At 36.7% G+C, this 13,836-nt stretch overlaps 1 pseudogene; it reads right to left on the reverse strand.

Moving 5' to 3' along the window:
- Positions 1-2,430: 2,430 nt before the first annotated feature.
- LOC101422702 (olfactory receptor 4F3/4F16/4F29-like) lies at positions 2,431-11,413 on the reverse strand (annotated as a pseudogene).
- Positions 11,414-13,836: the final 2,423 nt, after the last annotated feature.

Genomic DNA, 13,836 nt, shown 5'->3' on the forward strand with positions numbered 1-13,836 from the left:
AGAGATGCCCAGAGATGTACTTACCAGGTGCAATGGATGTGTCATGATGATGGGAGAGAGTGTTGCTGTGGGGGGAGTGGGATGTGGGGGCAGTGGGGTTGAATGGGACCTCATTTTTTTTAATGTAATATTTTTTTTAAAAATGAATTAAAAAAATAAAATAAATAAAAAATTTAAAAAAAGACTGGGCTTTGATTCAACCACATCAGTAGAACATGACTCAGATTGAGTTCCCGCCCCCTTGGAGGACCGATATAAATGGACACTCACTCAAGAAGATACAATGCTCTTTAACATTAGTTAAAAAGTTTTAAAGATAATGCAGGTTACTGGTGGTAGGGTGAGATGTTATACATGTTTTTTTGATGTTATTTATGTTTGTTTTGTAAGTTTACAACTATTATACATTTATTGTTTATGTATGAGTGATATATTTCAATAAATTTTTTAAAAATACAATTAAAAAAAGAAGATACACAGAAGAAAAGAGAACTTGGCCATTTCAGTCCTGCCATGTGACAGAAAGAAGTCTCAAAAAGCTAAAGCCCCTGGAAGAGATTCCCTTCACCTGATAGTTTGCAGTGGAAGAGAACAGAGCAGCTGAGCAGCTGAGAGATTGATATAAGAAGCCCTGAAGACCAGGAGGAGATTGCCCGCCATCTTGTTTCAACACATGGCAGCTGACTTTGGTGAGAAAGTACCACTTATGGTAACTTGAGTTGGAATTTCCATGACCTTGGGAATTTAAGCTTTTACCCCAAATAAATACCCTTTATAAAAGCCAACAGATTTTCCGATACTTTGCATCAGCTGCCTTTGACTGTCTAATACTAAGGGAATATTTCTCTAGACTAGAAAGAATAGCCTTTGACAAAGTTTTGCATTAAGTAAAGTGGAAAATCACTATGTCACTATGCGGCTGGGAAATACATCTTGTCATCATTGTACACCTGTCTGAAAGACAGAAGGGAAAGGACTGGAAAAGGCAGGATTTTCTTTCAGTGGACACACATAAACAATTTAGAATTGAAGAATCCCTGCTATGACATATTGAACATTATTTCATCAATGGAAGAGAAAATCTAGTGAAATTTCCAATTTGCAAATGCCATTTCTTCACAACAAATTATGGGAAGGCTTAGATTAAGGTCTGTTACTAATCATTGATTATATATGTATGTATATGTTTTTAAAGTATCCAAGAAAGGATTCAGGAAAAAAGAAATAATAATATAAAAGCATTGGAAAGTAAGAAAAGAAGGCAAATAAATTATTAAGGGGGATAAATTACTAGATAAAACAAGGATCACTTAAAAGACATCATTATTATTCTAGTAATGGAAGAATGTATAACAGTGATATAAAGCAGTGGTCACCAGAGTTTCTGAGGGGAGGGAAAGGGAAGAATAGGTGTAATATGGGGCATTTTGGGGACATTGGAATTGTCCTTAATGACATTGTAATGACAGATACATGCCATTACACATTTTGTCAAAATCTATAAAATTCTGTAGTGCAAAGTGTAAAGTGTAATGTAAGCATAGACCATGGTTAATAGCAATACTTCAACATGTGTTCACCAATTTTAACAAATGCACCACACTAATGAAAGATGTTGTTAATGGGAGAAAGTGTGAAAGGGAAAGGGACGAGGTATAAAGGGAACCCCTATATTTTTTATGTAATAATTATGTACTCTAAAGCTTCTTTAAAAATAATAATTATAAATCAAAATGTCTATACAACTATAAGAAAAAATAAATAAAAGTGCTTACAATTAATTGCATAATAAAAGACAATAGGAATGTTGATAGATTAAGATATATGGAGTAGTATAAGGCACAGTGCCTTTGGAACAAAATATCTATCTGACAGTGATTTTTGATTGCTAGTTGTTAAACAGGGTATGAACAATAATTTCTGAATCTGTTGATTCAAATCCCACATTCTTTTAGAAAGAAATATAAACATATAAAATATTATCAAACTGAAACATAGCATGTAATGACTGAAATCAAACAAAAGCAAAAGGAATAGACTTAAACCAGTAGGTGGTAGAGTAGTAACCTAGCTAGTGACATATGTAAAGAATGCTTCAATTTATTTGAAGTCAATCAGCATTTACTTACATATCCAATTCTGTGACAATGAAGAGACTCAGTTTTGAAGACCAGACCATAGTAAATTCAGCAATGTAATGTCTCCTGTGAGAAAAGCAATTGGCCTTAACTTGGAGATACTATTTTATTAGACCACACTCTTCCTTCCACTATAGGCAGCAAAACAATTTCTCAGTTAAGATTTTACAAGAACAATGCACTTTCAATTGGGATGCAAAAATATCAGTAACAATTGAAAAATCCTGTTATGAAATAATAGAAAATGCAGTTACTCCAAGTCAGGAAGAAAACTTCATAAAGCCTTTGTAATTTAAGATATATTTCTAAAAATAATAAGTTGTTTGCATAATCTCCTCATTGTCATCTTCATGTCTTTATTCTTGAATGTATAGATGAATGCATTCAGGAAAAGAGTGAGAACTGCATCAAAAACAGCAAGGAACTTATCTATATGTGATGCAGGGTGATGCCAGGTATAAACAAAGATATAAGGACCAAAGAACAAAATCACCACCGTGATATGAGATGATAAAGTGGAAAGGGCCTTGGATGAGCCTAGTGAAGAGTGTTACTGAACCATGACCAGGATAGAAATGTAGGAGATAACTAAAATGACAAATGATCCCAGAGCTATAAACCCACTGTTGACTGTGACCATGAACTCTAGTCTGTAGGTGTCTATGCAGGCAAGGTTGATGAACCGAAGAAGGTCACAGTAAAAGCTGTCCAACACATTCAGGTCACAAAATGGCAATTTTATAACAAAAACCAGTTGAGTCATAGAGTAGATCGAGCCAATTATCCATGCAGACACCAGAAGCAAAATACATGTTTTTTTGGTTCAAAATAGTCAAGTAGTAGAGAGGCTTACATACTGCAAAGTACTACCTGTCAAAGGCCATGGCGATGAACAGCACCATCTCTATGCTACCAATGACATGGAGGAAAAAGATCTGCATGATGCAGCCTCCAAAGGAGATGACTGTGCTTTCTGAAAAGATCATAAATCATCTTTGGAGAAATGATTGAAGAAATATCCGTGTCATTAAAGGAAAGATTGGCCAACAGAAAATACATTGGGTAGTGTGAGGGTCAGAAGCCACAGTGAGCACAATAAGAGTATTTGCAATTATGCTTACCAAATAAAATATGGAGGCAAACACAAAGAGAAGAAGTTGGATATCCCAGGAATCAGATATTCCCAGGAACACAAATTCTGACACCATTGAGTGATTTATCAGCTGAAATGCCTCCACTTTTACCAGATAAAAGAGAATAAAGAGGAAAATAAAAAGAGAATGATAATGATGTCCCAGAATTACAATGATTAATTATTCAAAGGATATTCATACTATGAAACTATATTTCCTCTCAATTCTTCCTCTGGTGACATAATCACTACATAAGCATTTTACTTATGGTCACCTTAGCAGTTGAGTCACTTTGACATGCAATATCCCTATGATCATAGCCTCCTAAGATTATTCTTCACTTTTAAAAATGAATGTATGAAATACAGAAATATAGAAACATGTTGTATACAAATTGAAGAATCAGGGAAGCTGGTGCATCATAAAACAAAGAAGTATCAGAAACAGATGGTCTCATTTCACAGAACTCACAGGTTCTATTCTTGAATTGACCATGAATATTCTTCAGGTGTTGAATCTGTCTCTCTTCTTAACATCGCCTCATTTCATTCTCACATCACTACCAAAAAATCACATTTGCAATTTACCCAAAGCCACAGAGAAGAGAAGAACATTTCAGAACCTGGTATAGGGCTAAGAGGTCAATCAAGAGTATGACAGGACTAAGGCATGTGTAAAATAGCACTTGAGGACACACGGTATTTCTGTGGTCACTGTGAAGATTAAGTGGGAATGCCTTGTAGGACAGTTAGCCAGAATCTAGCGAGGTGTGCAAGGTGAAGAGGGTTGGTGTAGACACTCGAGATATTTAAGAAAATCAATTTAATTTATCTATTCATATTCTCAACAATCCCTAAAATGTGAGAACCCTGATTATGACTATTGAACACGAAGGACCTAGAGTTTACCTGAGATGAGAAAATAAGGACTAACCTCATAGTTGGCATATAACCATTGACCTCTCTTGTCCCCTCATCAGTCATGGTGTTAGTTCCATTTATTTCATCCCTCTGCTTCAAACTATCCAATGCCAAAACGGACTGTTCCCTAACCCTATTCCTAGCTGCTGCATGAGTCTTCTTAATCTCATTCTTACCTATTTCTGTAATGAATACACAGTTAAGATGGAAAATATGATCTCCTGCCTGGGGGTAAAACACCTTTGTGTCTCAGGCCCTCTTCCCCCCACAACATTTGGACATATTCCTAAAAGGTGAGGTGTGCTGAGAAAAGTGGGGAGTTGGAGCAGAAACAATAAAAGGCTGGTAAAATAAAAAGTGTATGAGTGCATAAGTAACCTCAGTAATGGAATGCAGTCACCCCTCGGGCTGAAGTGTGGTTTGCTGGCCTGGCAGGGGAGCGGCCGCGGTAGGCCTAATTCCGAGCCGCTGCCTCCATAATAGGGTGGCTGGTCGGACTCACCGCCACCCCTGAAGGGAGCTCGGCATGGGCACAGAGTGCCCTCGGGTCTCCCCTTCTCGGCAGCCATGCTTCCGCGGCCGCCCCTCCTCCCGGATAGCGCCACATGATGCCTTATGAGGCAACACCCTTCTTCTTCTTTCTCCCTGCGCAGGCGCAGGGCGGAAAATTCCAGTCTGCCTCCCCCCCCCCCCACAGCAGCAACAGCCAGGCACAAGGCGGGAAACTCAAGTCTGCCCTCTACCCCAGCAACAGCAGCCACCAATCCTAAACCCTGCCACTTCCCCCAGCAACAGCAACAGCCAATCCCTAATCACCACCCCTCCCCCGTCCAGTACCACCCACTGACCTTTCTCCCCAGTAACTGCTTGCGGCAACCAATCAGAACATGGCATAAGCTTCGACCAATCAGCCTTCCCCAGCCCCTATAAGACTGTAGCCACTTCCTCAATAAAGTTGGACCTGCGTGTTTACCTCGTCTCCGCGGTAGTTCTTCTGCCGTGTGCCCTCCAGTCCTGAGAGCCCCCGACAAGGGCCTGGCCTCCCTTGTCCCCAGTTCGTCGCCTGCTTCTCCGGGCGACCCCTTCATCGCCGGCTTCGCCGGGCGACCCCGTCAGCCGAACTGCGCAACCCCTGTGAGACCGACCCCTCGTCTGCTGCCGGACCGACCCCTCGTCCCAAGCCGGACCGACCCCTCGTCCCAAGCTGGACCGACCCCTCATCCGCAGCCAGACCCCACCGCCACCGACAGAGCAAGCCGCCGCATTGGAACTAAAAGAAAGCATGAGAAAATCAGCATTAGAAAAAAAATCTATCCCAAAGGTTTGCCCTTTAGTATTTTAGTTTTTATTCACACAAACATACAGACACCTAACATCTATATGATTATTGAAATTTGTCATAAAACCCTTACTATATAAATATCCTAGAGATGACATTTGCCAACTTCCTCATTTACAACTGAAAAATTAGCAGTCCAGTGAAGGACACATAAGTGGTTATAGACCACTTCTATAGACCCTATAGAAAATCTATAGGGATCCTAATCCAGATATGACTTTGCATTCTAAATAATAGAAAAATAATAAAGAAGAGATAAGCCAAACTTTTATTGTGTCAATATGTGATTATTAAATAAAAATCCATTTCTACAGTTTTAAGTGTTCAATAGCCATATGCAAACAGTAGTCATATATGGATGGTTCAATGTTGAAAATTTCCAATCATAAGCCAGATTTTAAAGGTTAATAAAAAATCCATTTTCCTCGTGAAATTTCCCCCAATAACTCCAGTTCATAATAAGCTCTACCCTCATTCATTATTACAAATCAGGAAATTTAAATTTGGAAAAATAATAATTTCCCACGTTACACATAAACCACAATGCAGAGCACCATAGAAGTTCCATGTTTGGCAAGAAGGACACAATGTCTTCATGGAAATGCAGAGAACTATTTACACAGGCAAAAATGTTTGCTGTGAGTTTCGAAAAATTAATAGCAATTTCATGAGCTGAGAGAAAAGCAGAAAGTATTCTGAGAAGACAGAACATTCTGATTCTTTAATTAAAGACTATCGTTTACTACCAATCATCACTCTTCAATATTTTCATTTGTATTGATTCTATCTCCCCAAATGTATGGTATGTTTTGAACAGGACTACTATTTCTTTTGGCTCCTTTGTTTCGTAGAATACAGATTGAAATAAATAGCACAAATTTCTTCATTACTTGGCTAATAACACTTCTTTGAGGCAAAACCATTTCTTCAAGTCAATAATTTTCCACAATTCCCATTTTCTACTCTACTGCCTTTTTCCATTGTTTAACATTCATAAAGGAAGATTCCATATTCAAACTGAGTATTAATGCATTTCCCAACCACCTCCAAAAAGAGAATGCCTGATATTCCTACCAAAAATTTCCAGCTGTAGAACAGGGAAACCTCTCCTCAAGGTGTATAGAGTCCCTTGTGAAAATCTTAGAGGAGAAATAAAAACAAGTGAAGGGACAGAGAAAAACAGAAACAGAGTAAGAAACATACACAGAGAGAGACAGAGGGACAAAATGACACAGAGACAGAGAGAAAGACAGAAATAGAGAGCCAGAAGTACTAAAAGCAACAATGTAAGGAACTTACACAGCTTCTACCTCCTAGACTTCATAAGATGATTCTTTGTCACCTTCCATACCTCTCTTAAAGGCAGGTAATATAATACAGATGTTCTTTCACCAGATTTTAAAGGTTTCTGAAACAGGTAATGATGGAATTTTAGAGTTGGTACATGATATTTACCGATTACACTCACATATTTGATCCTCATTGTCACTTGTTCAAGGGTGAGAAAGAGGTAGAAAATGTCAGATAGTAGAATAATTTTCAGTTATAGATCAGGAGTCTCAAAGACGTTAGCAACTTACCTAAAACTGTAGAGCTAGTTTGTTAGGAACCAAAATCAGGCCTTCTATTCCAAATTCAGTGTACTTTTCACTATATCATGCAACTATGGTTATTTTTCATGACCTAAAATAATTACTCATTATGAATTTTAAGTATAAATTCCATTTTACGCAAACGAATAGTCCATTCTACGTGCATAAACATTTAACCCATACATAGACTTACACAAAATTTCACAGCTACTAGTGACAGAACAAAGATTTCAAAACACAAATTATTACTACAAATTGGAGGAATCACTGTTTATGAGAATGGGAAAGAACATCATATATTAAGCTTCTGGGGTCAGATAAGATTTGGCAAAGTCAGGGGTCCCTTTAATCATTAAAAAGTCATGATATATGACATGTAAGAAAGAGCAGGGCTGGAGACAAACAATTGGGAATCATTCAAATTTTGCCATCATAAAAAAGAAATAAGTGCTTAAGGTATAACAAGTAAAAAGATAAAAGAAAGGTTGAAAAGGAACCATAAATTGTTAAATTAGTATACAGTACTTATAATCATTATTATATTACTACTACTACTATTGTTACATATACTTATCTTTTTAAAAGTCCAGCTTCTATGTGCTACAGAAGGAGAAAAAGGAGAAGAGAATATAAAAATGTAAGGGTACAACACAAAGAGTGAACCCTAATGTAAAATATGGGCTATAGTAAAAATATAACAGTACAGTAGCATTTCATCAATTTTCACATAGTAAAAATATAATAGTAGTGTTTCATCAATTTTCACACGAGGACCACACTAATGCGAAATGTATAGAATAGGGAAAATGGTGTGAGGAAGGAATATATGGGACCTCCATACTTTCTACATAATTTTTCTGTGAAACTATAACTCCTCTAATAAAAAAGTTTTTGTAAATGATAGTGGCATCTATAAACTTTACAGGAGCTTGAAATAAAGGAATGTTAACAAACTTTCTAAAAGAAAACAAGGGGTGGCTTTCCCTTTCACATGCTACAAAGTGATCAAAAAGGAAAAGACAATGAAAACAGCATGGATCTACTACTGTGACACTAAAAGAGACCAGCAGAAATAAAATACAGAGAAAGAACAAGATTTTAGGAAAATAATGAAAGGTAGCAAAGTATAGACATCAAGATTATAAATAATTCAAAAAAGTAGGGCAAAAGGTTTGGTACAAAACTGTTAAAAACTGTTTATAGACGGTTGAGATAAATAAAAATATTTGCAAGCATCTGGACAAATCTTATTGAAAATAGATATAATGAGCTTGGAGAAAAGCTACCAAGAAATTTTTCTGACATCATTCAGAAACACTCAGGAACTCATTACTCAGAACTTTAGAGTAGTTTGTCTGTGTGCCATATGAACTGACCGTAGTATCATAAAAGAGTCAGATCCATGGGGACTAGAGATCACATTGGAATTGTTTCACCAGATTACATGCTGTGTAACACAGCAAATGAAGACCAAAAAAAATTAGCTGATGGATGAGAAAATTAGAAAAACAGGCGCTAGGGAAACTAAAACCAGGAATAATAGTTATAAGGTTATGGTAACTACTTATCTTCTTCTCTTATCTTGATTATCAAACCTGGACGACTATTTAAAAGTAACTCTTTCTTTCATATGCCTTTCTCTATACAATTGTCCCCAAATTATTTCCTGTGAAATTTCTCCTCCTTCTGCACTTTAAATGATATATATAATTCATCAAAATCTATTAATACTAGGATACACAAATTAAAAATTCAAAAGGACTACTTAATTCCAAATGAAGCCCCAAAAAATACAATTTTCCTGGATTTTAAATATGCTAATGTAAAAATATTAGTAAATTAAAATATATTTTAAATAAAGGAGAATACATTAATAGGTATATATGCATACCTTCTTCTAACCTAATAATATAAATATAATAGAAACAATAAGGAAAAAGTAAAAAATATGATAGGCAATTTGTAAGTAAAGAAATTATGGAAATTTATAAATGACAAGCATAAAATATGGAGGCAAAAATATAGGGACACATTCTTTCAACATCATATGAAGGCAAAGAACACAAAGGATTGTCTGGGAGAATGTACTTCTTTAAATTATTGTTTAATATTGATAAAGGGCCTAGATTTAGTGAAGTTACTTATTTACTCATAGAGTTTTTCCAAGTAGAGACACACACAATTTCTGTCCAGTAGAGCTAAGAATCATCTTGGCATAGGTATCTCCCTCCGCAGTAAAGAAATGTGCTATTATCTTAATAAACTGAGTTTTATTGATTTACCACAACAAGGGAGAAGGCAATACTTTCCAGAACAGCATTTCATTAGGGAACTAAAAGAATATTTTTATGTTTTATGTGTGAACTCAGACATTTTAAGCAGGCTATCAGGTGCAGAACAAATATTTGGTTTGGTTGATATCTTAAGGCAAGAATTGTTCCCGTTTTCAATCTTGCATAATTGATGACTGTGCACTGGGCAAACAAGAGAGTCAGAAAAAAGAACCTAACTCAAGATTGCAAACACCTTTGGAATCTGTTCATAGTACCATTATAATAGAAACATCTATTATATTGGAATACAGTCAGGGAGAGATTTCCTCACTTCTTGAGAGGTGGATAAATAGACTCAAAATGTCACATTTTCTTAGCCAGTTTAATCGGTAATTTGAAATTTTGAATCTAACGCATTCAGCAATATCTAATCATTACTCTAACCTTCATTTTCCATGAATTGCCACTGCAAGTACTTTTCAGTGTCTTAAATGTTCGTGGAGCCACTGTCATCTCATATAATCCAGCAACTCATTATTTCACAAAAGAAGCAATGAGATCAGATACCCTTAAATTTATTAATGTGTGCTTTAAAACATTCTACTTAGAAAACTCCCAGAATGGGAATATAAAAAAACATATATATCACACCATAGTTTTCTCTAGTAAAGTACTGGCAATTCTTAGAGGTTAAAGTCATGCCTTTATCCTTCTCATAATAGAAAGAAAACCATGGTTTGAAGTGTTTTAGTGATGGACAATAATATACAAAGGAAAAATCAACTATATTTCATGAGTTGAAATGGCCCTCAGAGAAATGCTGTGAGAGTTTTTCAGGAAGTGACAAACGTTTTACAGCACGGTGGATCATTAAGTTCAAGAAAGTCCTGAAAACTGTCATCAGAAGCCACCATTAATATACTGTTATTGCTTTAAGCAAAGGGGACAAGCATTTGGAACAAGATTAAGATAAAGAAATGGTAATAAACTATGACTAACTCCTCTGGGTATTCACAACCTTGTGTAGTTCCCTTTTACAGAATAAAAGGTTGATGTGCATGACAAACACACAACAAAAGTGATGGCATGTCACTTTGCAGATTAAGTTATAAAACACTATGGCTTCCATCTTGGGTGCTCTCACTTTCCCCTCCTCTCTCTTTGTAGAGAGTTTTACTATTTTTTGAGGGGTACCAAATAAAATATTTCTATTTGCTAAATCTATCAACTCTACTCTAAGGAAAGCAGCCTGGCATTACCTCCTGAAAACCTCCTTGATATTCAAACATGACCTCTCTCTAAGCCAAACTCAGCAAATAGACTCACTACCTTCCCCACGACATAGGACATGACTCCTGAGATTGAGCCTCCCCTAGCACCAAGGGATTATTACCTAGTGCTAACAGCGATGCTTTTGCAATAAGACCTTGACCAAAAGGGAGAAACATTAAATAAAAAAGAATTTTTATGGCTAAGAGATTTCAAAGTGAATTGGAAGGTCATTCCAGAAGTTATGCTTATGCAGGTCTCAGACAGATTTCACTAAATGTGACAGTAAAGCCTCAAACAAGAATGCTTCTGAGGGCTCTAGGGTTGTCCAGACACCAGAGGTAAGGCACACAGCCTCTGAAATCAACAACCATTCAGTGAGTCCTATTTGGGAATATACGATAATCTATATTCCCAAAATAACATAGTTATATTCATTTATAATTCCCCTAATCATGATTCTTCCTTTCCTTTTATTTGAACCTATAATTCTCAATATAGTCATTAAATGTATCTCACAAAGACTTAAATCTTTAGTTTGTTCATATGCCAGCTGAGCCTTGAATGACAACAGACTAGTGGCTACATTTACTCTCCAGTTCTTCAGGCTTGCCCTGGACAACTAACAAAATGATGATAATGGACAAGACCCATTCCAACAAACAAGGAGTATCTACAACTTCAAACAAAAGAATTCTGTTGGAAACTGAGGCACAGTGGTCTTGCAAGAAGAGACGTGCTGTTTCCATGGCTACGCTTGCAACCTAAGGAATGCGGTAATTATAAATTCCCCCGCAAACAGGATGAAGCTGTCAAAGGCTGAAAGAAAAGATGAGCAGGTAACATTTTGTAGTAAATAGAACACTTAGACTTTGTACATTGAGATGAGATCTTTTGAATTCCTTACACTATAAGTAATGCTGATAGTTAACTGCATGTTGCTGCTTGTTCTCACATAGACTGGGGTATATATAGAGCCCCTTGTAAACAATAAAGTTGTCTAATGAGTCTCTACTCACAGACCCCCTGATCCCAGCTCTTCTCTCTTTTTTTTTCTTTGTTTCTTTCTCCTTTCTTTCTTTCATTCCTGATACGCTTCAGGCCCAAATCTCCAACACAATTCCTTCCATCTGCCTCATAATATCTAAGTCCCTTCACAGCCTGAAGGAGTCAAACCCAACATCATCCCAAATCCCTCAAGACTAAGGAATGAATAAACATAAGGGGGAAGTGTAATCATGAACCAAAGTAGATTTATTGTTATTACAGTTATTATCTTGTGTTAGTGGAAGAAATTGTAGCATTGATATAAAGAGAGTAGTTGTCAGGAGTTCAGAAGGGAAGGGTGGGAAAAATGAGTGGAACACAGGGAATATTTGGGTTGGTAAGACTCTGCTTTACGATCATGCAATGACAGATACATAACCTTATGCCTATGGAACTGTACAGAAAAAAGTGTAAACCATAATGTAAACTATAGACTTTGGTTGGTAGCAATGCTTCAATATTGGTTCATCAGTTCTAACGAGTGTACCACACAAATCTATGATGTTAATAATAGGGCTGGATTAAGTTTTGTTGTAATCATGACCAATATTCACGCTATAGGATCATTGTCTTATCACATTACCAGATAGTTGTAATAAATGTTCAATGTATACCAATAAAAGAAAAAGAAAAAGAAAGCAAGAAAGAAAAAAAGAAATAAAGAAAGAAAGGGTAAGTGGACTTGGCCCAGTGGTTAGGGTATCCATCTACCACATGGGAGGTCAGCAGTTCAAACCCCGGGCCTTCTTGACCCATATGGAACTGGCCCATGTGCGCAAGGAGTGCCCTGCCACACAGGGGTGTCCCCGCGTAGGAGAGCCCCACACGCAAGGAGTGCACCCCGTAAGGAAAGCAACCCAGTGTGACAGAAAGTGCAGCCTGCCTAAGAATGGCACTGCCCACATGAAGAGCTGGCACAACAAGATGATGCAACAAAAAAGAAACACAGATTCTAGTGCCGCTGACAACAACAGAAGCAGACAAAGAAGAAGATGCAGCAAATAGACACAGATAACACACAACTGGGGCGGGGGGGTGGGGAAGAAGGGGAGAGAAATAAATAAATAAATAAATCCGGGAGGGAAGGAGGGAGGGAAGGAAGGAGGGAGGGAGGGAGGATGGAAGGGAGGAAGGGAGGAAGGAAGGAAGGAAGGAAATCTGAACAGGAAATCAAGAAAAAATTCAATTTATAATAGCAATGAAAAGAATAAAATATTCAAAAATACATTTCAACAAATATGTAAAGGACTTATAAACTTATAAACTTACTAAAAACTGAAGAAATCAAAGATATAAATAAATGGAAAGGTAGTCCATGCTCATAGATTGGAAGAATTAAATTGTTAAGATACCAAATCTACCCACAATGATTCATGCATTTAACACAAACTAATCAAAATTCTAACTGTTTTCCTCGCAGAAATGGAAATGCTATTAATCAAATTCATATGGAAGAAAGCATATATAAAAAGCTTACTTAAAGGTAAAATTTTAAATCAATTCACAACAGCAACTAAAAAATCAAATATATAGGAATAAATCTAACCAAGGATATAAAGGACTTGTACAACAGAAAATTAAAAGCATTGCTAAAGAATGAAAAGGCCTAAGTAAATAGAAGGAAATTTCATTTTCATAGATTAGAGGACTAAATGTTAAGATGTCCAGCTTCTTCTGATCTAAGATGTAGACTGCAGGGCTCCTTTCTTTATGGGCTAAGCTGCTCTGGTCTCTTCACAAGCCCAGCCGTAAACTATTAATCAAATGACTTGTCTTTCTTCCTAAGGCCACAGAAAAAAAAAGTTCTCTCCTCCTCCTTTTCTATGGAGTTCTCGCTATTTCTCAGTGTATCTTCTCCAGTCTTCTTTTTTTTTTCAGAATAACAAAAAATATTTTACTAAAACTTAAGATTTACAGAAGTTTCCAGAAAAGTCATGCAAAAATAGTCACAAAGTGTCTTTTTTTGAAGGAGGGGTTCTACACTTGACAGCAAAGTCACAATGTTATTGGTGATAGCTCTAATGTTTGTTTAATGTTCCCATTTTGGTTCAATCAAACTTGTCCACAGTTTCTAAAGTTAGACTTGGCTAGAGTGTATATTCTAAAGAACTACTGGTTAGTTGAT

The sequence above is a fragment of the Dasypus novemcinctus genome, chromosome 3, assembly GCF_030445035.2.
Source record: "Dasypus novemcinctus isolate mDasNov1 chromosome 3, mDasNov1.1.hap2, whole genome shotgun sequence".
Taxonomy (NCBI): Eukaryota; Metazoa; Chordata; class Mammalia; order Cingulata; family Dasypodidae; genus Dasypus; species Dasypus novemcinctus.